The following is a 26504-nucleotide window of genomic DNA, read 5'->3' on the forward strand; positions in this document are numbered from 1 at the left end:
ATAGGGGTGTCGGCACGCATAGTCACCTGAAACTTAGCCAAAACATGTGATCATGTGAAAAAGTAAGAAAAATTACCATCAAAAGATTGCTAGGCTACGGTTGCCATGGCAACCAAGTGAATGAGATTTCCCGTACATAATGAGGAATTTAGCATCGAAAAAACAACTACATTGCAGTCATTCGTAATCAAAACCAGATTTTATTTAATGATATTTGTAAATATTTTTCAGAAACATGAAACTTAACAAACAAAATAGCAATGTCATATATAAAAAATATTTTTGCTGAATATTGTCACAACCGCAGAAGCAGAGGTCATTTTTCATTGTAGTTGAGTAGACACATTCTACACATTTTGCATGAACAAAATAGACATTTTTGCATCCATCTCCATTTAAGCTGTGGTTATAAATGAAAAGTATCAATGTTTCTAGTCAATAAATTATAACAAAATGTTTGGGATATTGGGTTCTAGGATGGTTGCTATGGAAACAAAGATGTGTCATGTTTGCCTTTTTACCTCTGGAATGTCGCCATGTTATTAAGATAATCCACAAAAAGTAATAATTATTGAATGACTATGATGTGCAAACTATTGGCAATTAAGTTACAATAAATTTGACCCGAGGACAAATGTCATTGATGACCTTCACCTTTGACCTTGTATATATTAATTGAATTTTGAAAGGAAATGTAATAGAAAGAGGCATACTATACATGGAGAAAATGTTCAGGACGTTTTAAGCCACTATTTTATTAACATATGAACAATAAAGAGTCAAGGTCATGTCAAAAGTGCTTAGTAACCATGATCATTTGATAAAAAAATACCTAGCAACCATACACGATTTGATTCAGGACTATATAAACTATTACATAGACCTAACTTAAAAGGTCTAGGGGGGGGTGTCATTACATGAGTTTTAAATAATCATTCATTTAAAGTGAAAAAATGCCTAGCAACCATTTTATTTATATTAGAAAAGTGGTTAGCAACCATCTATTTATATTGAAAAAGTGCCTAGCAACCATTTAGTCATAAAGAAAAACTGCGCAGCAACAATATATTTTAGGTTTCATTGGGACAAAAATAAAAAAAAAAAAAAATTTTAAACATGCAGTTTTCTTTAAGAACACATGTATAATCCAGAAAAGTAAATTATATGACAAATTCAATTTCATAAGACTGATTACACATTCAAATACAATAATTAAAAGATGTCGTCCGATGAGACAACTCTCCACAAGACACCAAATATTATTTTTAAGACAGGTTCTTTGAATCTACAAGAAGAAGAGAAAAGGAATATAACTGCTAAGAGAATGACCAGTTTATTTCTTTGGTCTGGATTGGTCTTTCAGGCAAGAGGTTATATATATATATATATAAAGGAGATGTGGCATGATTGCCAATGAGACAACTCTCCACAAGAGACCAAATGACACATAAATTAACAACTATAGGTCACCGTACGGCCTTCAACAATGATCAAAGCATATACAGCATAGTCAGCTATAAAAGACCCCGAAATGACAAATGTAAAACAATTCAAACGAGAAAACTAACGGCATAATTTATGTACAAAAAATGAACGAAAAACAAATATGTAACACATCAACAAACGACAACCACTGAATTACAGGCTCCTGACTTGGGACAGGCATACAGGCACATACATGGTAAACAGAATGTGGCGGGGCTAAACATGTTAGCGGGATCCCAACCGTCCCCCTAACATGTGACAGAATAATCATTTTCACTCGTTATAAGGCTTGATTACTTATTTCATATTTTTTCGTCGAAAAATTATTTTTGATTGTGTACACACCTTTTCAGCATGTTTTGTGCAATATTATTGATCTTCAGTTCAAGACACCATCACATTCATTTCATTAAGCATCCATTATCCCTATCAAAAAATATAAAATGGTCCTACCTAACTTATAGAACTACCCTGCATCCGCTCACAACAGTGCAAGATTAAAAAACAAATGTTTCTTAGAAAAAAAAATGTTGTGCGTTTAGCAAAATTTAATTTTTAATAGAGCCACAGCACGGCTGTCAATCGGTTTATCGACAGAAATGATCGTGAAAGAATACCAAACGGTGGTCAAGCATTGCGATCGGATCGTGAATGTAATAAATTGAAATTCTACTTCAAAATCTGTGAAAAATCTGTTGTATTTTCAAAACGCGGAACAAATCCGAAAAAAAAATTATGTCTGTCAAAATGATTGAACTTTCTCAATAATACTGTGCAATAAGATAAATAAAATATGCAGTACTTTATGAGAAAACACAAAAGGCGCAACACAAGTCTATGGGATTCATTGAAAAAAGAACACGTTTTGTACCTATAATGACTACATTCCAATACATAATGATATATTTGAAACTGGATTTTTGGTGTGACAGATAAAACAGTATAATAAAAAAAAAATTTTCATTGAAACCGTTCATTTTGTTTTTAAAAACACTGAAGTTTGTTGATTTTTTATTAAAATTGATCGTGAAAGATCGGGCAACGCATTATCTCGATCGTGAAAGAGAATGCGTGACCAGCCAGACACAGGACGTTTATGCTTTTATTACCTGTAACAGCAAAGGACATTTGCGCTTTTAACTTTGATACACCTGAACAAAATTGACAAGACATTTGCGCTTTTTACCTATAATAGTTGTATACCTGTAATCTTTAGAAAATTTACCAAAGTCATGGAAATATGTTCACATATTCTTTGAAAGTTCATCCGAACAAACGAGAAATTCAGAAAAAAATATCGGGTAAACCAGACATATTATCAAGAATATAGTATACGTTTCTGGGGGCGCATTTGCTTTTAGCGCATTTGGGGATTAATTTGTGTTTACGTTTGAGAGCAGCCTTTGATTATATTTGCGAATATTTCAGAGTAAATAGCATTCTGTTTCATTATTTCACCGAATGGCAATTTAATGAATAATTTAATTCTGTTTGTAAAATTACACTAAGACACACACATGGAGTTTCGTTTGTCAGAAACAAATCGGGTTGGGGGTTTGGGGGTGGGGGTGGGGTAGGGGGTGGTGATTTGTGTACGATGGAATTACTTTCCGTATAAACAGAACACTTAAGTCGGGGATATTTCATAGAGATGCATAGTAAATAATTGCAAAGGTATTTCTACGGATTTCAATTTTCCTCCAATTCGTTGGGCATCCAACAGAATCCAAGCGTACTACGTATATTTTTTAGCATGTAACGACGTGTGAAATTAGTACTTTTAATCTTTGAATTTACTATTTTCTGCATTTTTATGTGTATATTGTCCCAGGACTAAGTGCGTGTGCGTAATAAAACGGACTTATCCTGCTCGAAAATAATAGTTGAATAAATAAATAAGTATAACTCTACCTTATTTATCTGAGTTTACCTCAAAACGAATGCGCGCAAATGTAATCAAAAGCTGTGCGCAAGCGTAATGATTTTTGCGCGCAAATGTAATGGTAATGCGCGCAAGTGTCATGCACCGGTTTCTCGGTAAACGATAGAGAAAACGAAACTTTTATGGATGGAACAATTAAATTTTGACCGAAATTCTTCAATTCGCTTCCTTATTGGTGGATTGAAATTGGAAACTAAATTCCTCTTGTGGTTATTCTGTTGCATGGATAGTCCTAGGAACTGTACCATCATGGTATATCTAAGATTCTTTCAATTTGTGAAGAACAAATTTTTATTTTTAAACCACCTGCAGTAACTTTGAATTTTAGAAAGAGTCATGATTATAAGGAATTTACTCCCATCAACTGCCTTGGAGTTTTGTCGTTTTCATCTGACACAAGCATGATGGGGAAAGATTGATGCTTTTAGCTGTATATAAATGTATAAATGCTTTTTGTTTTTTTTTATATTAAATGATTGTTTATGTTATGTTGAAAAAGCGCAGATGTCCTATTGAAAAAGCGCAAATGTCCTGTTTAAAAAATTGCAAATGTCCTAAACATTTAAGCGCAAATGTCCATTTAAAAAGTGCAAATGTCCTGTGAAAAAGCGCAATCGTTCCGCGTTGGACCAGACTTAATAATCAGAAAACAATATTTCTTTTTACCAATTGGTATACCTGCAACTAGTTGAAGCGTTAATTATTTTAATAAGAATGGACATTAATGCTTTCATTGTTTTCACTTTTTTTTAATTCAACACTTTTCCTTCAAAGTTATTAAAATAACTAAAAAACTGTGTCTAGATAAGTAGATATCCAAGATAAAGGGACCTTCAGGAGTGTAAATTTTTTCAAAAGTAAAAATATATGTATCTGTAATGCTTAATGCATCAGCACTGGAAATATATGCATGTGTACGTTTTTTTTTTTTGTGTTTTTGTTTTGTGTAAGGGATGTTACCTTCAGTTATAAGGAGTATCGTTCATGCGTTCATCGTATGACAATATTGGCTAATTCATTGTTTATTTCGTGGCTGCGCTGACATAAACTTAAAAGGTACCAAGATAACGTTATTTATACTCGATTGTTTGATCGGTCTGGCCACAATAGCTGTACGTCATTGTACCAACTTAGTGGGGGAAATTACCAATCAAGATACCTAGCGATCTATTGTGCACGATGCCAAGCTTGAACTGTAATTTAGCCGATTAGGTTCTATTCTCAATCTTAAATTTGAATAAGAAATTAAAACTTATGAAGCACGGAAAATAGGACTGATATTGCTATAAGGCACCTAGTCGGTTTGGTATTATAAGATAATCAGATCCAATGACGATTATAGCCCTATTCCCCAACAAAAGAGTACCAGAATGAGTCATGCAAATCCAATATTTGCTATACTAATTAAAAATATAAATTTCCATATAATTAAATAATGAGTTGAATGTTTTCGTAGCATCAGATCTTTCAATATCCTTTTCACGATCTTCAAAAAGCGGTATACGATCTTTCACGATCCAAAAAATCTAATTTTTCGCAAAATTTATGATTATGCTAACACAAAATAACTGTAAGAACCATTTGTATCATTAAAATGGAATGACATTTTTTAAAGAAAAGTTGTTTAGTCATTCGAATTATGAAAAAAATCTTGTTTGTTTACATATTTAATGTCATTGAAATGTCGAGGAGCAATCTGCCTTTTGTAATTTTGTAAGAACAGTTTACTTTTAAACCTTGATTTTCTCAGATACTGATCATGTTGAACCATTTTGACAAACAGTTTTATTTTTTTGTAAATTTGTCCGTATAATTCATTATATAAGATTATTAATTGACCTTGCATATTTTTTCTCGATAAGATTGAATTCACGATCCTATACCAGAGCTTTCACGATCCAATCGTAATACTTGACCACCGTTAGGTATTCTTTCACGATATTTTTTCTCGATAAACCGAATGACACCCGTGCACAGGGCCAAGTGAGATTTCTCATAACATTGGGCTAGTCGTCGGTAACTTGTTCAAAAAATATTCTGCTCTGAAACTAATTATCGAACAGACTAGGCAAATCAAGACCCCTTTTTGGCCTCAAAAAATAGAGTTTTCACAAAGTTGCTAAAAATGTAAACTCTAAAGCTATTTATAAGAATATAGAATTCTTTTGTTAGATAAATATGAGTCGTTTTTGACAATACAATGGACAAGCGTCAGGTACTTGAACCATTATGTCATGCAAAAATACTGAAATTTTAGCATTTGTGCTAATTGTAAGACGGTTTTTGTCTTAAATGGAAGTGGTGGCACTTGTGTTTAGTCTTAATATTAGAATAAAAATGTTTTATTTAATGAAAATGCATTACATATATAGATGCTGAGACTGAACATGAATTCGGTAACTTCCATTTTAGACAAAAACCATCTTAAAAATTAAGTTTAATAGCAAATTTGATAGATTTTCATATTTGAACTTGAATTTTAGCGTTTGTAATGACCAAATCAGTTTAAGTCTTTCACACAAACTGATTGAATCGAGTGAAGTGCACACTTAAGTGTTTAATATGTAACATTTTCGGCAAAATTATCTTTACCGGACTTCTCCTTAAACCAGTCTTAGCCACAAGCATCGATAGAGTACTTACTTTAAAAAATGTGTCCTATGATGGCTAACATTGCTAAAATGGAATATAGGAGTAAAATGCAAGTTTAAATTGTCTATCATCATGAAAACTGTTATAAATAGAAAAACCTGACAGGAGCTTAAATATTCCGAGTGAAGGGATCTACCTATTATCTATTTACAGGGGAGTTTCTGCCCTAAACTGATGAATTTTAACCTTTTTTTTTGTCTTTTTTGCCTATTATCTTGAAAACAATAACAGATAAAGAGAAACATTTTATTCAATGAATTATCAGCAACACCAGATCTACAAAAAATGTACTTCGTTGAAATCGTCAGCTGATTTTTATTTGAGTCATTGCTCTTTAAAGACGTTTTTTCGTGTGCATTTTTGTCTTATATCAAAAATACCATTATAGCAGAAGGAAACTTTAAAATACAAAAAATATCAGCAAGACACGATTACAAATAATTTAACATGGTTAAATTCGTTTGACAACCCCTTATTAGAGTTAATACCCTTTAATGACGATTTGGGGTAACAATCGTCATTTATTATTAACATAAATATATTAATAAAGAATAAGCTGTGTATAGCTGCAACAGTAAATAAATAAGAGTACATAATTTGGATAAGGAAACAAGATAAATTGCTATTATTTGAATTTGTCACCCTTAGTATTCATTTAAGGGCAAAACGCCTATATGGAGTAAATAAATAGTTTCCGATATGTTGATTAATTAGTCTTGTTGGTAATTTTTGCCATTAAATTGTTCACTTATCCATATTAGTTTCAATAGAAACAATTTTGATTTGTTATAATACTTTCTATCCATGGATTGAAGTTTCAAGATTAAGAACATAAAAGTAAAACACGAGGACCCTGGGAAACGGTATTATGATTCAACTGGTATTTTTGCATAAAATTGATAAAATATTTTGGAACAAACAGCATTTGTAATTCAGGTAAGAACAGGAGACAAAGTAGCTGGTGATTAACTGAAATTTACATGAGTAAAATTATGTATGTGAATTATTTAAGAAACACAATTACTGTTCTTAAAAGAAATTTGAGAGTCTAATTGGAAGAATGAATTACAACTTTAGAATTTTTACCTAAAGCAACAATACAATGATGGTTGCTAGGCATTTTCTAATTATATGAGAATGGCTGGTAAAGTCTATGTTGACAATATTGACCCCTTAACATTTTAAATTAGGATCTATATCATAGTTCGTATTAATCTGAACCCAACTATGTATGGTTGCTAGGTACTTTTATATCAAGTAAGTGTCGTTGCTAAGAACTTAAGACATGACCTTGACCTCTGGAATTTTGCTTTCTTAATAAATAAATGCAAAATTCGGTCTAAACACTTTTTCTATATACTTTTTGGGTTTATTTGTTACAATTTCATAAAAAAATTTAATAAAAAAGACTCAAGGTCAATGTCAAGGTCATCAATAACCTTTGACCTTTAGCTCAACTTTCAGGTCATTGAATGTACAACATGTTTCAAGTGATTTTTATTTTGTATCTGTCACTGTTTTTAAGCTATTTTAATAACAATGTCGAAATTCTTTTACAAAATACCAAAAATGACACTTTTACGTTCCCATAGCAACCACCCTAGCAACCTATTTCCCAAACCTTTAGTGATAAATTATTCCTAGGCAACAGTGATAATTTACATTTATTACCTTAGTATAATTGGTTGTGGATGCAAAAGTGTAAAATTATGTCATGCAAAATGCCTATAATTTGCCTTCTTGAATACATTGAAAACTCCAGTATTTAAATCAGTGCTGCCCCCTTCTTCCCTTTTTGTGAGAATTAATTTTTATCTTTCATCTTACTCATTAACTGTTATATTTTGATGAACAAAAGTCAAAATATTAATCACTATTGAAATGTGTGCATGATAACTGCTTAAAATGGGTCATTTTTGATCGTCGAAATATGCATTTTTGAGGCAAAATCCAAGGGGACCCGTTACCATGGCAACGGGGGCATAAACAATTTTTTTGTCAACATATTTCTTGTTTTTTTATCGATAGCTACCAACAAACCAAATTTAAAAAAAATCTGAGACTATGCGTGCCGCAACTTGGTTGGTGGTTACAGATAATTGCTATTTAAAATCGTTCTTTGCATCACCCGCCTTGCGAATCCTTTCAGTCAAAATGGTCACAACTGGGAATGAAACAACCGGTTAGATTACAGATAAGACGACTAAGACTGCCTAAAATATCGATGATGAATTGAGTCCAAGAAATATCGGATGGGTAAACCAAATGCGGATGGTAAAATTTATATGGTTTCAAATCCAGTTGTTCGTCCACGTAACTACGTTGGACCAGTTTTTGTTTAAGGAAAAAATTCACTTTAATGCAGTTTGTACAGTGAAAACATGCACAGGGTTCATGCAATAAATCGGGTTCCTATTGAGTATTCGAAACACCTTTCTGACCAATTAATCACTTTGATTAACAAACAAACGCACAAAAGTGTTGATCTATATTATTTTCTATACCAAATTACAATATCCGGGGTTTTTTTATTCAAGAGAAACTCCAATCATAATATACAAGGATTGTCAGTTTTCCTATCGAAGGCCGATGGTTCTCTACGGACACTTCGGCTTCTCCCATCAATAAATACTGACCGCCAAGAAATTGCACAATAGTACTTAAAGTGGCATTAAACACCAATCAATCAATATTCAAGAGAGTATAAAACTAAAACCTAGAAAGTCCGAAATTAAGTCATTTCACATATGCGATCGATATCATTTTTCTGTTCTTCCTATATGATCCTTTTCGTAACTGTGCTCCTCTTGTTGCTAACTGGTTCTTTAATTCATATGAGGGCGACTTCATAGAGGAAAGTCTTAGGAAGAAAGAAAAGAAGTTAGCAGTATCCTTTAACTTCATTTTTCGCTATATAGATCATTTTTTCACTAAATAATTCAAAATTTGGTGACTATAAATGCATCTTTCCAAACGAACTTGAGATAAAGGATAAAACAGATACAATTAAGTCTGCCTCATATCTTGACTAACATCTAGAAATTGACCTTGAGGGTCGGTTGAAAGCAAAACGTTACGACAAAAGAGATGATTTCAGCTTCCCAGTTGTGAACTTTCCATATCTATGTAGCAACATTCAAACAGCGCCTACATACGAAGTATATATCTCCCAGTTGAAACGATATTCCAGAGATTGTATTTCCTATCATGATTTCCTGGATAGAGTGTTGCTGATCACAAGGAAGCTATTAAACCAAGAGATCCAAGTGGTGAAGTTGAAGTTATCCCTTCGTAAATTTTATGGACGCCATCACATATGACAACAGATATGTTTCAATTGTCGTAAAAATAATCCCGTTCCCCCCTTTTCCAGAACATGACCTACCGAATTAGACTTATCACCGGTTTTGTACTAACATGAGCCACACGACGGAGCACCTGAGATAACCCCCAGTGTCTGGTGGGGTTCGTGTTGCTCAGCCTTTAGTTTTCTATGTTGTTTTTTGTGAACTGTTGTTTGTCTGTTTGTCTTTTTCTATTTTAGCCATGGCGTTGTCAGTTTTTTTTTTTCGACTTATGAGCATGAATGTCCCTTTGGTATCTTTCGCCTTTCTTATTCAGATTCTTTTCTTCAGTATAAAAAGGAGGAGATGTGGTATGATTGCCAATGAGACAACTATCCACCAGAGTTATAATGAAGTGGTAGTAAGCAATTATATGTTACTGTACGGCCTTCATCAATGAAGCCCCATATCGTATAGTCGGCTATAAAAGGCCCCAACATGAAAAATATGCCACAACTCAAATGAGACAACTAACGGCTTACATAGCAAAACAACTTACAGAAAACAAATATAATAGATATGAACCTATTCGGTCGTTCTTTGCTTAACCTTTTCAAAAGTAAAGGTTATGTTAGATATGGAGGTATTATTGTTACACCCCAGTTCTATTGTTATACTTCATAGTTTCTATTTCTGAAACAAGAGTAAATTGAATAGATCTATTGTTACGAATAACAATGGATTTTGACCACAAGGTGTGACGAGCGGGGTTTCTGGAAATCCCTGTTTCTACATCCCGAAAACACTGTCCATTGTTATTCATAACAATGGAAATTGTTTTTTTCTAATAGCATGAACATAAGAGATAACTAATAGTGTTCACTACAAGTTGTTTCAAGACATATTAAAAAAACATATTTCAGGAAATTCCAATAGCGAAAAAAATATTTAGCATCTATTTTGAATAAAAAAAAAATCATTTAAATACTCCTTTGCTTGAAGCTACAATTTTAATCCAATATGGCAATGTCTTAAAGAACATAAATGTAAAGAACTTTTATTTGAATTATACATTCAAAACATATAGTTTTAATTTGGACTAAGTCTTAATCATAAAATAAATATTAATGTTTGGATTGTTGAAATCTAATGATGGCACCCAGGGGCGGATACAGCCATTTTAAAAAGTGGTGCCAAACCAGGATAAAAAGGGGGGTTCCAGTCATGTGTCCCTATTCAAAAGCATTTATCGAAAAAAAGGGGGTTCCAACCCTCGGAACCCCATCCCCCCTTGAATTGCCCCAAAAAGGGGGGGGGGGTTCCTACATATGCAATCTGTATTTTTGTAGGTTAAGCGTGTCCGGTCGTTGGGTTTCTAATCCAGACACACCTATCCCTCAGTATGTTCGAATATGAATGTTTGTTTAATGTTGAGAAGAAGGGGGGGGGGGGGCTTGTAACTATAACATGTAAAATACATTTATGATTACCTTCATTAAACTGATACATGTAAGTACTTTGGGTTATAAATATTGCGTTATCTTCAGTCTCTTCTGCAAAATCCAACGCCTGACTCAAAATGTCGTCTGTCTTATACCCGTCCATATTGACAATTGCATACGAGGAGCATGGTGTATTTTTTTGTAATAAGAATGCACGATACGGCCAACCTTGACCTGCTGATCCATATAAGCACAAGGATTTAACGGGAATAGAATATGCAAAACGGCAACTTTGACATTTGTAAAATCTACTCACTTGTCAAAGTTTGAATGATGATCGTCAAAGTAAGGTAACTAGTGGGTTTTCATTTAAAAACAAAAATCTTATTAATCATGATTTGATATTGGCAATAAAACTGCTATCCGTTCTTTTTCATTTAATAGTCAATGTAAACAAATATAGGGTTTAGCATCGGGTGTAAGTTAGTTATACACTTCGGGATACGGCGTGTCTGGATAAGAAACCCCTCCGGCAGTGGGGGTTTCTTGTCCAGACACACCTATACCTCAGTGTATAACTATTACATATACATTCTGTTTAATAAAGATTCAATTTATTGATTCCCTCAATGATAAATTGACTATCATGTAATCGTTTGTAATAACATCACATGACATAGGTTTTGAAATTATTGTAAGAGTGTAAAGATTGAATATTTGTCAGGAAAATTGGGAAAAATGAGATGTGTAATTTTTATTTCGTTCGTTTTTCATATTTGTGTTCTATTTACAGCTTCACAGAAATTCATAATGAAATATGACGAGAGTTATTTAGAAAAATACGTTTCAAACATTCGAGTATCCTCGGTCGTTCAATGTGCTGTAAAATGTTATGAATCCAAGTCATGTACTTACTACAGCTACAGTTCTGTTGCCGAATCGTGTTTAATTCATTCAGTAGAAGTTTATGAAGGAAAATTTACATCTCAATCAGATTCTAAATGGAAAATATATGAAAAATTTCCAAAAGGTATCAGTATTTTGATTTTTTAGATAAAAATAGTTATTCTAGAAGTTTAACTTTTAAATTTTTTTTTATCATTGCATATGCTGAACAAATGAACAGTTATTCATATAACAATAGAGAAAACTAAAGAAAATATATATATAAAAAAAGATAAGATCAAATCAAATCAAATATATTTAAATATTTACGTCTTTCCTTCTTTCTCTTAAGTCAACAGATGGGGGAAACTTGTGTTCAATGTTGTGGCTGGCTCAGGAATTGACACATATCGAGCTTACACCAACAAATCGTTTGAAACAGAAAAGTATGATGATATAGGCAATTTCCGATCTTCTGATATAGACTACTGGATCAGTTTGAAAATCACCAAAGTGAGTGTTTAAATAATCATATCAATATATACATAAATATATCATGTTTATATCTGTTCTGAATACAAAATAATTTATGAAAGTAATATTGTACGGTTTGCTTATTTCATACTTTATTCGAAGTTTTCTTTTCTGTACTATGAAAATAAGAAGATGTTTGATTGCAAATCAGACAACTCTCCACCAGAAAACAAATCTTAAACTGTCCTGTCCCTATTCAAAAGCATTTATCGAAAAAAAGGGGGTTCCAACCCTCGGAACCCCATCCCCCCTTGAATTGCCCCAAAAAGGGGGGGGGGGTTCCTACATATGCAATCTGTATTTTTGTAGGTTAAGCGTGTCCGGTCGTTGGGTTTCTAATCCAGACACACCTATCCCTCAGTATGTTCGAATATGAATGTTTGTTTAATGTTGAGAAGAAGGGGGGGGGGGGCTTGTAACTGTAACATGTAAAATACATTTATGATTACCTTCATTAAACTGATACATGTAAGTACTTTGGGTTATAAATATTGCGTTATCTTCAGTCTCTTCTGCAAAATCCAACGCCTGACTCAAAATGTCGTCTGTCTTATACCCGTCCATATTGACAATTGCATACGAGGAGCATGGTGTATTTTTTTGTAATAAGAATGCACGATACGGCCAACCTTGACCTGCTGATCCATATAAGCACAAGGATTTAACGGGAATAGAATATGCAAAACGGCAACTTTGACATTTGTAAAATCTACTCACTTGTCAAAGTTTGAATGATGATCGTCAAAGTAAGGTAACTAGTGGGTTTTCATTTAAAAACAAAAATCTTATTAATCATGATTTGATATTGGCAATAAAACTGCTATCCGTTCTTTTTCATTTAATAGTCAATGTAAACAAATATAGGGTTTAGCATCGGGTGTAAGTTAGTTATACACTTCGGGATACGGCGTGTCTGGATAAGAAACCCCTCCGGCAGTGGGGGTTTCTTGTCCAGACACACCTATACCTCAGTGTATAACTATTACATATACATTCTGTTTAATAAAGATTCAATTTATTGATTCCCTCAATGATAAATTGACTATCATGTAATCGTTTGTAATAACATCACATGACATAGGTTTTGAAATTATTGTAAGAGTGTAAAGATTGAATATTTGTCAGGAAAATTGGGAAAAATGAGATGTGTAATTTTTATTTCGTTCGTTTTTCATATTTGTGTTCTATTTACAGCTTCACAGAAATTCATAATGAAATATGACGAGAGTTATTTAGAAAAATACGTTTCAAACATTCGAGTATCCTCGGTCGTTCAATGTGCTGTAAAATGTTATGAATCCAAATCATGTACTTACTACAGCTACAGTTCTGTTGCCGAATCGTGTTTAATTCATTCAGTAGAAGTTTATGAAGGAAAATTTACATCTCAATCAGATTCTAAATGGAAAATATATGAAAAATTTCCAAAAGGTATCAGTATTTTGATTTTTTAGATAAAAATAGTTATTCTAGAAGTTTAACTTTTAAATTTTTTTTTATCATTGCATATGCTGAACAAATGAACAGTTATTCATATAACAATAGAGAAAACTAAAGAAAATATATATATAAAAAAAGATAAGATCAAATCAAATCAAATATATTTAAATATTTACGTCTTTCCTTCTTTCTCTTAAGTCAACAGATGGGGGAAACTTGTGTTCAATGTTGTGGCTGGCTCAGGAATTGACACATATCGAGCTTACACCAACAAATCGTTTGAAACAGAAAAGTATGATGATATAGGCAATTTCCGATCTTCTGATATAGACTACTGGATCAGTTTGAAAATCACCAAAGTGAGTGTTTAAATAATCATATCAATATATACATAAATATATCATGTTTATATCTGTTCTGAATACAAAATAATTTATGAAAGTAATATTGTACGGTTTGCTTATTTCATACTTTATTCGAAGTTTTCTTTTCTGTACTATGAAAATAAGAAGATGTTTGATTGCAAATCAGACAACTCTCCACCAGAAAACAAATCACGTAGAAATTTACAGACTCTCAAATGAAGAGTAATTTCATTTGAACATCAACTATTTTAGCGTGTAAAAACAATTGGTAACTTAAAGAAGGTACATACGCATATTTTATGCATTTGTATATGAAAAGTTTTAAGGTAGCTCATCACGAGATGATTGACGGTTACTGTCTATAAATAAAACAAATATATATATTTTATTTTTAGAAATTTACCTGTGATAATATAAACGTCACAAAAAATACGTCACTTTTTGTGACGTTGATCCATTTATGTGACGCACAGTTTATATTTCGTTTGTGGTGTCCTTGTTTGCTGTCGTAAATTCATGGGAGGTGTCCGTTGTCATTCTGCGGTTTACATGTTGTAATGTACTATTATATTATTTATTTATGTATTTCTCTGTGCTGAATGTTCTTGCGTTTGTTTGTACGAAGTGTTGTCATTTTAACGGTATTTTTAACATTGCCATATAAGCGGGAGGTTTGGTTAGTAATAAAATCAGGTTAAACCCACCGTTTTTTCTTAAACTGTCCTGTACCAAGTCAGGAATATGGCAGTTGTTATCTACAGTCCGTTTCTATGTATGTTGGCGTTTGCTTTTGTTGTAGTTCAGTGTTTCTGTTGTTCCGTTGTTTTCCTCTTATAGTTGATGTGTTTTCCTCAGTTTTAATTTTTTTACCCAGAATTGATTTTGCTTAATCGAATAATGACTATTGAACAGCGGTATACTACTGTTGCCTTTATTTACTTAAGACATGTGTCAAAATGACCACGGATATGATCTAATTATTGTAATCGCAATCGCATCTTCGTATCCGCGGTTGTGACATAACCGATTGAGGTTTATCACTGAATTTGTATTAACCGTGATCAACACGATGGGTGCAGCAAGTGGCTTATGTGAAGTTCGTGTTGTTCAAATTTTAGTTTTCTAAGTAATGTTTTTAGACTGTTGTATATCTTTTCGTCGTTTTTGTTTCTGTTTTTGTTTTTTTTTTGCATGTCGTTGTCAGTTTCTCTTCGACAGGTAATTTGAATGTTTCTTTTGGTTGATTCATAGGTGACGTTGACATATCAGAGCGATACTCCTGCAACCGGTCTTTTGAATTTCTCAATGTTTTCATTTGGTGTGTGTGTGGATTCTCATGTTACTTCTTATATAAGAATAAGACACGAGCAACACTCTGACCGAATCTTTTTAATTGGAATATTTTTTAAAACATATTAAACGGCAGAATTGTTTTTGTTGATAAGGATAATGCTTATGTTTGAATTGTTCGAGAAAGATCAGAAAATGCGACAGCTATGGCAGATGGATCAAAAGACATGCATAACTAAAAAAAGATATGGATATACTTTATAAATAGGCATCTTTTTTGCAAAGGGTAAACAACTGACAACGATTGAACTAGCTACTGAATAGACGATGAAAATGTGTATTGCTCCAAATCCTATTCGCCCCAAAAAGAGATGAATGTAGATCTAACATCTGAATCGAGTACCTTACAATATCCAATTGTAATCTTCATATTTGAAGCAGATGGCTTCCGAGCTAAATTTAATTCATAAATTTTAGATGCGAAAAAAGACGGAGAAATCAATTCCTCGAAAATTGTCAGTCGATTTATTGAAAAAAAGCTGTTGCATTTCTTTAATAAAATCTGCAAAATTATTTTCTTTTTGTGTGATGTTATCAGGCCCTTTTCATACTTTCCTTTAATACGTGTTAATGATAAAATTGATTTACTTGAAATGATAGAATAGTGCAATTTATGTAATTTAGTACTTTGTACATATTTTCATTCTTCAGGTTTTTGTTGTTCTCCATGCAAATAACACACCAACTGTCGAGATAAGGTTTGACATACCTCTAGGAACAAACAACATTGACTGGTTCTCTCCGTCATATGTTTCGACCAATACATGGAATGACTTAACTTATTCCATCGGCGACTATGAGTTTTTCTCCGTTATAGGGTAAGCTTAAAAACAGATATTGAACAAGCTGGTTTTTTTTTAATAAAATATAGTTCACTATAGAACATTATAAAAAGAGAAGATAACTTAGCGTTTTGTTTTATATTAAATGTATTTGCTTATTTCAATACTTACAAAGGTAAGGGAAACTTGTATAATGGCTGCCGTTTAATAAGTTATCAGAATGAAGTATACATCGGCTATTATCCCATAATTATTATCTATTATATACATTTTTAATCTTTTGTATATATATTTATATATTTTTTGTATTCAAGATACACCTACGACTTAGTATTCTCAATCTAATGAAATTTTACAGAAAATCCATAGCGATTCCCCGTGTACTCTTATATTTGACAATTATGTACTAGATAGGAAGGGAATTAATGCATGCAGTGCTAGCAATGATTTCCATCAAACAAGTTTGGAAATAAAAACATTGAATACTACAGTACAAAAATGAACAAGTTCATATACACCTTCAAGAATGTTGTAATACACGGTGTTACGGAAGGGGTCATCAAACCTTAATGATCTTATTGACTTTATTTATTGACTGTTGTCGATTTGTTTGGACGATTGTTGAAATAAAATTTTGTTCACATTTACAATCATATCCTTGTGCATCATTAGTCAAATGGATGGAGAGTTGTCTCATTGGCACTCATACCACATCTTCCTATATCTATGAAAACTTTTATTTGTTTTCATCTAACTTAGGTGGAGTTTCTACTAAATGTCACGTAATTTTAACCTGTTTACATGCACGTATTTTCATTTAATTAACACTGTTAACTTTGTTAGTACCTGTTCAGCATTTGATATGCTACGCACATGGATGTAAACAGACTTCATTAATTGGGCAGATAAAGCAAAAACGGTTTAAGAAATGTTATGTCTTTTTTTTCATAAATGTTAGGTCACATAATCAATTGGTCGACCATCTTAAGATACTGAAACGAATCCGGGGTAGTGTCTGTGTGCCTTTAAAAAGATTTTGTATCTATTAGACTCAATCTCAATCTAGGGTAGGGTTTGATGTATGCTTTCGCTTTTCACAAATATGATGATGCCCGTCTCTGGAGTAGTTTAAAGTTTTATTAGGTTTTATTAGGTATATCATTTACCAGTTTATGCCACCAGTTTACAAATGTTAACCCTGTGTGCTCAAGATATGAAATATCTTCGGATGGGTTTTATACCCAAGCATCCTCCGTCATACGTAGCTTCAAGTACCTTAATAAACCTTTTAATAAAGAGTGATTAGTCTGCTCTGACGACTAACTAGATGCGAACATACCTCTCTAAATCTGATGCCCCATATTTATTCCTCTGACAAAGATCAAAATGTCATATTCCAATTGATATTCAAGGATGTAAACTTACGTGAGACATTTTTCATACTCTTCATCCATGATTATCGTCAACAGTTTATGGTTGTCTTGCTGCTGTCCTACCTCATACTCCTGCTACACATCTACAGCAATAAACCATAGGTTATAATATGTCGCCTACCCACATCATCATCACTTGAATCAACTAGCCCTGAAAATGGAATGTGTCAGAGCGTCGGACCTATACCGGGCCGTCAAGGACAACCTTCTATTCTAATGTGTGCTCTGACGCTTTTAGAGATTGTATTTGATTCGTTTCTTGTTTTTATCATCTTTAAGGCTCCATGTTGAAGGCCTTACTGTGACCTACAATTGTTTAAATCAACGACATTTGGTCTTGGATGGACATTTGTCTTATTGGCAGTTATACCACTTATTATTTTCATATTAGGTCCAAAATTTAGCATCCTAGCTGCATAGGAAGCTTTAAACCATTACTTAGTGCAGATGTATTATAAGATTTAGATATATTTTATACATGATAGCTTCTTATGATCTTCCACATGCGATAGGAAATTTCTTTTTCCAGAGTGAAGCACATTTAATTTGAAAACAAAACAATATAAAATATATTTAAAATATTGACATGCTATTTTTGCAGAAGTTGTTTAATTTCAATCACAATCACATCATTGGCCAATGATGCTAGTGAAGAAAGGTTCACGTGAATCTACCTTCACTGGCCTTTCTTCATCAGAAATCCAACAAAAACGAAAGAATACACAAGGTCTTTTAGTGTATGTACTTAAAAGTCCATAGCATAGGGGTAATGCTGATATAGGTCCATATTCAATAAACTTCCTTAAGGAGCAAACAAGACATAAAGAGTTACATGAAACATATTTTAATAAAATACAGTTTTCTTTTTTAATTTCAACAAAAGCACCTTAGAAACACAAACATGGAACACTTTCAGTTCATACAAAATATCTAGATTTTTCATTTGAAGGACTGACAACTTCCTTCAAATATATTCATAATTATCTTTGCACTTTTCAATGAGGTACATACATCTGCATGTATTATTTATTTACAAGTTACTATGTTTATTCTCGTATGTAACAAGTTTTATAACGATGTGATGCCATCTGCAAAAAGGTTTAAAGGCAAAACTAAATCTGATGCAGAGCTACCTTTTTCTATGTTCATCTAAGCGTATCTGTCAAAGTTGCTTTCATCTATAAAAGTGTATATAATGATGAATATGTGTACTACGTGTCGTAATGATATGTCCCCATCTTTAAGAACAATTCAATAAAAACCTAAATGTATGTGATCGATGGACTGACACATAGAAGGAAACTTTAAATGTTCCGAAATTTGTGTGCAATAAAAAATGAACAAATTGAGAAGTCTTGTGATAAAAATGTAGTTACACTTGAATCTAGACAGGGATCATGTAACTACAGTATCCGTTGTATGTCTGTAATTCTAAGGCACTGCAGTAAAGACAAAACATATGTTCTTTCTTGGTTGATTCTGCAAACCTCCAGTTGGAAATGCAGCTGAAATGAGTTATCACAGAGAATTGAAAATACCCCCAAAGAGTTGACTATATGATGCATGTCAGTATCAAAACTAGACAACATGTAGGCATTTGCTAGATTAATCAATCAATGAAATAAATGAGAAAATAGTTATACTTAAACTAATATAAGATAAGATAAGATCAGATAATCTTTGTTTTATCATTATTTTAGACACATAAGATCCATAATTATATACATAATAAATGAGAAAATAGCTTAACTTAAACTTATATAAGATAAGATAAGATCAGAAGATCTTTATTTTTGACACAAATGGTCCGTATTTATATACATATTATAAAATAATATGCCTTTATAGAACACAAATTTAAAAAAGTAAGGTTTAAAATTCAAATATAACACGCTATATCATGTTCTCAACAACAGTGAACAATGCAATAAATCAGAGGGAGAAAAGTAGTTACCAAAATATTTCCAGATGCTTTTAAGCGACTCACAAGACTAAACATTGTCTTTGGCATGGTTTGCTACCATGTTTTCATCAATTCTTACCAATACGTATGAGCATAGAACTTGTTAATACTAATAAATGTATAACCTTGGTGGATAGTTGTCTCATTGGCAATCATACCTCATCTCCTTATTTTTTTATTGTTTTCATGATGTGTTTTGATAATTGTTGTTAACAGCAAATGTTTGTAAAACTATTTAGATTATTTTCTCATGAATATTTTCCACACATAATTGCTTGACTATTTGTATTGCCAAACAAAAAGCTATTATCATTGTTGAGATATCAATTATAAGCATGTGTATGCGTCTTACTTTTAAGCCATGTCTCCTTCTTGGAAGGAATGTTTCCTGCAAAAGTTGACATTTCCTTTTTAGGTTATTCAGTCATTTTTCCTTAACAAAAACAATAGGATTTTGGAAAAAATAACATCAAAACACATACAATTATATTTGGTGGAAATGGAAAATATTTTAATGCCATTTTAAAATAAAAGTAAACCACAATCTTAGATACTCCGACTTCAGATGGTATAAATTTTGTTTGTACATGTAAAACAAATATTTGGCATATGTCTAATAGTCGTACAGAAATAACAGGCATTTGATACCGTATAAAACAAATAAGTACACAAACCCTTCGCTGGTTACTCTTATTAAATCTCCCATGTCTTCATTAATAAGATTAATTGATTTGAGAAATATTGGAACACAAACAAAAAGCTTATACTAATTGCTATTCCTGATATTCTACAACTTAAATATCTAATTAATGACTGTCTTTATTAGCCTTGTATAGATATATAGATATAAGAAGATGTGGTATAAGTGCCAATGAGACAACTCTCCATCAAGTCAAAATTTATAAAAGTAAACCATTATAGGTGAAAGTAGGGCCCCAAAAATTACTAATGTAAAACCACTCAAATGCATTTTAATTCAATTAAGGCTAAACAAGTTCATAACTTGTTATTTTGTAATAGCAATATGTTAGCTTCTACAATGAAATAATCATTCATTCATTTAATTTAATCTATAAGGTTCCATCTAGATGTAGGCATTTTGCATGCAGTTGAATATAATATAAGAGAGACAAGAGTCAGATATAAACAAGGAAAGAAGTGTGTTATTACTTCATAATGTATTAACATACCTAATTTTACTATAGCAAAATTTAATAGACTGTACTTCTGTGCAATATTCAAGCTCTTTGGCAAAGTGTCCGTCAAAAGTACATATGCTTTTACAGCTTCCTCTGCACACAAAAAAATAAACAACTGCAGAACCAATTAAGGAACATTTAATTTAGGATAACCGAGATGTTTTTTGGCTTCCTGAAATAGTTCAGCTGCTTCATTTTTGTTAGTTGTAGACCATAAATTTGTAAAGCAGGCAAAGTTTCAAAATATGTAACAAATATGTGATGATGACGGGAAGGCTTTGAAATCATAATCTATAACAGTTTATAACCTCAAAAAGGTATCTGATTACTTGTAAGTTAACACAACTTTTGAAAGTTCATCAGTGTTTAAAATTGTATCATCGGTATAAGGACATCATTCGTAAATATAACTCAACATGCAGACATCTTATACGTTCGGGTATTTCACATCCAATCTTTTATGGTAATATTCTTTACAAAGCACAAAAATGTCAGTATTCACCCGAAAAGCTAACAAAACCTTTAAACAGACTTATTAAGAAGGGATATAGTTACGATACTGTTGTCAGGTCATTAAAGCTTGCATATGTTGGCTTTAATATCTAATAATGCATCGGAATTAAACATATTTATTCTAAAACCAGTTGTTGGCATGACACGGGTTATGTTCTTCTCATATATTTTATGATGGTATAATACTAAACCCCTAACAGGAGGGATTGTGCCTGATATTCATATGATGAAGACATAATCTTTCAATCAGTTTAATTGAGGTCTGGAGCTGGCATGTCAGTAACTGCTAGTAGTCTGTTGTTATTTATGTATTATTGTCTCTTTTGTTTCCTATTCTGACATCGGACTCGGACTTCTCTTAAACTGAGTTTTACTGTGCGTACTGTTGTACGTTTGTTTTTTTCTGCATTGGCTAGAGGTATAGGGGGAGGGTTGAGATCTCAAAAAACATGTTTAACCCCGCCTCATCTTTGCGCCTGTCCCAAGTCAGGAGCCTCTGGCCTTTGTTAGTCTTGTATCATTTTTAATTTTAGTTTCTTGTGTATAATTTGGAGTTTAGTATGACGTCCATTATCACTGAACTAGTATACATATTTGTTTAGGGGCCAGCTGAAGGACGCCTCCGGGTGCGGGAGTTTCTCGCTGCATTGAAGACCCATTGGTGGCCTTCGGCTGTTGTCTGCTCTATGGTCGGGTTGTTGTCTCTTTGACACATTCCCCATTTCGATTCTCAATTTTAAATGTTTTGATCAATTTCAATTATTTCTTTCAAAAATGATCTAAAGCTTACCTGGGTTCCTGGTTTATATTCTAAGAGGCCTTTGGGACCTCTCAAATATACACTCAGGTCACCAGCAAGCGTTGCTGCGTCGCTTACGATATCCATATTAGTGTCTGCGCTGTTCTCGTCAAGTGTGACTACTTAAAAGAAACGCTCTTTTTTTTGCATGTTTTTCTGTTTCTTTCGTCAAGGAAAAATAGGTTTTATTTAAAATTCTTCGAATTTCCGCTAAAATGTTATGCTATTTTTTATGGATCATATTGTGACGTTCATTACGTAACAATCTAAAAAAACAGCAACGCAAAATGACATGACGTGAATTGCGGGATCATAAACGTTACATAAGACGATTTTATATAAAATGGCGGCCGCTAATGTCCAATGAGAATTCTGAAGATGCCAGAGATGATCTGGGGTTATATTTGAGATTTATCGAAAATATTTCCACAGGGTATCAGGTTAATCTAAAGTAGTCACTGTCCAATAACTACTGGACAAGAATTGTTTTTACATTTTCTACATAGGGAAATTACCAAGTCAGAAATATGACAGTTGATTTCCATTCGTTTGATGTGTTTGAGCTTTTTATTTTGCCATTTAATAAAGGACTTTTGAATTTTCCTTGGAGTTCAGTTTTTTTGTTATTCTACTTTTTTTTAAATTATGTTTAAAGAAAATGATTTCCTGCAATTTTTGCCATAACATGTATCTGAGACTAATTCAAGCTAGTAATCTGCCCCAAGCTATATTTAGATAACATTTTCACATACCTTGCACAAGATGTAGAAGTGAATTGATTCCTGCGCCTTCATCATAACCCGTACTAGTTTGGTTATCTGCTTCCTTGTCTTGTTATAACAAGATATAAATAAATGCTCAATACAACCAAACATAAAAAAAGGATGGAAAAGAAGATCTTGTATTCATTTAACGTAGTTACACTAGTATTTTGAATTTAAAAAAAGTGGGTATTTTCACCACCAATTAATTTTAATAACAAACAAGAGACACATATAATGCCCCTGCTTCCATAGAACGTCAAGGGTCATAACTCGAGGAGTGCAATGAACGCGACGCCACTCAAATTCAAAACTGATCTGTGTTTTGTGGTTTAGATAAGTAATGTGTATTAGGTTCATAACATTTGGTTTAGGCTAACTTAAGTTATAGAACAGAAACCAAATGAAGGACGTACACACGGATGGACGGACAAACAAGGGTGAAACTATAACCCTAGTGGTAGGTCATACAAATGTTTCAATGTTTTGTATATATTACTTAATATTATTGCATGTACACAGGACAATGATATCCTAGTAATTAAACCTATTAACTTGGAATCAGATCTGTGTATATTGATCATAAAATTTACATATAAACTATATAATTCCAGGAAATTTTACAGTATAGTATCTTGATCTGTTGTCATTATAATCCATTACTATTCCTTCCTGTTTCTGGCTATTTACGTGTTCAGAAATAAATGAATTTATTCATAGTCATTTATGGCATTATGTAATGAAAATTAAATCTTTGATTTTGTTGCTTTCCATAAAAGATGTAACTCAAATCTTTGACAGCTTCAATTCATTTTTTTGGAAAAATATTCAATAATTCAAAATATTTCTACATGGATGGTGGCAAGTTTCTATTTTACTATTTAAAAAAAAACAGCCTGGCCAATTGAGAATTTGACCATTTTATTATTTTATAAAATAACACTTACAATCACAAGGTGCACGCTTATAACATGTATACAATGTTATTAACAGAGTGCATCACATTTTGAATCGATTAAAAATGTTATAAAATGAGACCTTTTGTATTGTATGTTTCATTGGAAATTTACTGAGGACGCCAAATACAACTAGATAATAGGGAGATGGAAGCCATCTCTGTTGGCCCATGTAAACAACAGACACAGTCTTTAACATGGGACATGGGGTTCCATACTGTAACCTTAGCTTGTGACCTTGACATTCGACCTACAAAGTTGGAAATATTGGTTAATATGAATGTCAAGCATAACCTTTGACCTTGACCTTTGACATACAAAGATTTACATAAAGAAGACATGATCTTTACCATATGACATGAGGTTCTCAACTGAAACCTGTGTTTGACCTTGACCTTTGACCTACAAAGTTGTACATAAATTATAACACACTCTCTTGAGTTAGTTGATATACATGTCAAGTATAAAAATTAAAACCATTTTGAAGGACAGACGGACATGCAGACGAACAGACGTATGGACAGACTCATCTGAATTTGGGGATACCGGGAATACCCTATTCTTAACTTGGACATCGAATTAGCTATTTATTCAATATAATAAACTAAGAAATTTACTGTATCGGTTTTAAGCAAATACAGAAAGTTTGTTTGCCTAATATCCAATTGTTATATCAGAACTATTTTCCAAGAAAAATATAAACCGGTACACAGCTGCTCTACTACATTCCTGGTTTACACCCCTCGGGTCTTCTCATCCCTTACACCTAAACAACCACTGGCCTTCCTTTTTCTAGTTGTTTTCTTCAGTTTACCCTTAGATACTTTTTCACTAGCAATTTTTGTCATAAGATAAGAGTCAATTGTGAAGTGACCATCCTTTGGAGTAGAGGTTTTGACTGTCAGTGTAAGTGCTAAAAGATCTCTACTGTATTTAAAATTGAACTGTCAGAACAGTGATAACACATTCTCTAAGAACCTGACATAAATTTCCAATCCTCGATCGCTGTCTTTTGAGTTCTGCAGCTGAAGATATAGAAAGATCAAGAATGGGAGAATCATCCATATATTCTTCATGATCTTGCCTGTCTTCATGTGGAATGGAATTATAACCTTGTATGGTATCTACTGGTGGAACGACTTATTTCGACTGTAGATTATGTTGTCAATGTCCAAATTAAGTATAGGATTTTTCCTATATATTTCTGGAAGTCTATTCCAACCAAACTTAGTGTGTCTTAAGACAGCCATGAAATGTTTACATACTAGATATGATCGTTTCCAATCTATACAATCACAATGAGGCTTATCAGACTCTGGTGGAAGGACTTGTACCAAATATGATCGTGATAAATCATTTTGACTTTTGACAAAAAAAGTGGCCATTTGCAATCTCATCAATGTCACTTTTAGGAATATTTACAGAATCCTCCTATCTTGGAAACAGTGATCTATCACTTGACGAAGACGATTCTTAAGAAAACCTGGTATGTCTTCACCATACTCTCGAGCCAACTCAGAGGCAGCTGCATTTAAACGTGAATATCTAGAGAAAGAGAGAAGCAATTTTAGGAATGTATAGGAAATATACAGCTAACTTTGTAAAAACGTAAGGTAATTTTTCTTAATTTTACAATTTCTACATTTATTTCTAAGTAAATTAAAAAAATCTTTCTCAAACAAATAACTTATCAGATAGAATAATGCTGAGTCAATAACAATAAAACAATACTATTAAAAGAAAAAAATTATCTTTCATTAAACAATACTGTGGCCTTTAAAATAGAACAACTTGAACTCTATCATCAGGCATCAACACACCATACATTATCATTTCTTGAACCAAATTTCATTAAATAAACTTTGTTGAATAAGGATAACCATCACCAGTGTTGATATGAATGATAATGATTGTAATAAAGCCTTAGATAATATGTGTTATATATTTTTAACAAGCCGCCTGACAATAAATTGTATCATCAGCTCAGTAGTCAGTACTTCGGTACTGACATGATTATAAACCAACCTTTTTAAATTTGCCCGTTTAAAGATTTTGAAATTATAAAGAAACTAAGGTTTCAACTCCCTCAGGCAAAGTTGGCCTTAGAAGGATTTGGCTATCATTTTTGATTATATAGCTCTTCAACTGTTTCGGTTCTTATACATCCTTGGCTTTCAAATATATTTGACTTTTAGCGTTCCTGATGAAGATAAATCCAGAATAGCGCTTCGAACGCATGACATTTATAACGTGTTGTTTTCATTTTGTATTATTACCATGAAAAATTCTAAAAATGCACATTTCTCCTCATATGGCTTTAAGATGAATATTACCTTTTCTTTGGTAGATAAATCTTTATAGTGATGAATTCAAAGTGATTAATTGTATAAGGTATGGAAGTAACAGGAAAGTTGAGTGAAATTATTCAGTATACAATTAAAATCAATCATGTGATTAGCAAAGCTATAAGAATGTTCTGGAAAGTAAGAATATATGTTGCAATAAAATAACTTAAAAGCAAAAATATCATTGATTGTGCATTTAGATTATGATAAGAATGAAAAGCCGGCTAAGTAAGATACATTAACGTGTTCCTAAGTAAAGTTGTATGTACCTTGGTTAATAACAGATTATAAAAAAATGCACTGACTATTTTCTCAATAAAATTGATTTTAATTTTTTTTTTAAATACATTATCTAGAAACATATGCATGTATCT

Source organism: Mytilus californianus, unplaced genomic scaffold (assembly GCF_021869535.1).
Source record: "Mytilus californianus isolate M0D057914Y unplaced genomic scaffold, xbMytCali1.0.p SCAF_6, whole genome shotgun sequence".
Taxonomy (NCBI): Eukaryota; Metazoa; Mollusca; class Bivalvia; order Mytilida; family Mytilidae; genus Mytilus; species Mytilus californianus.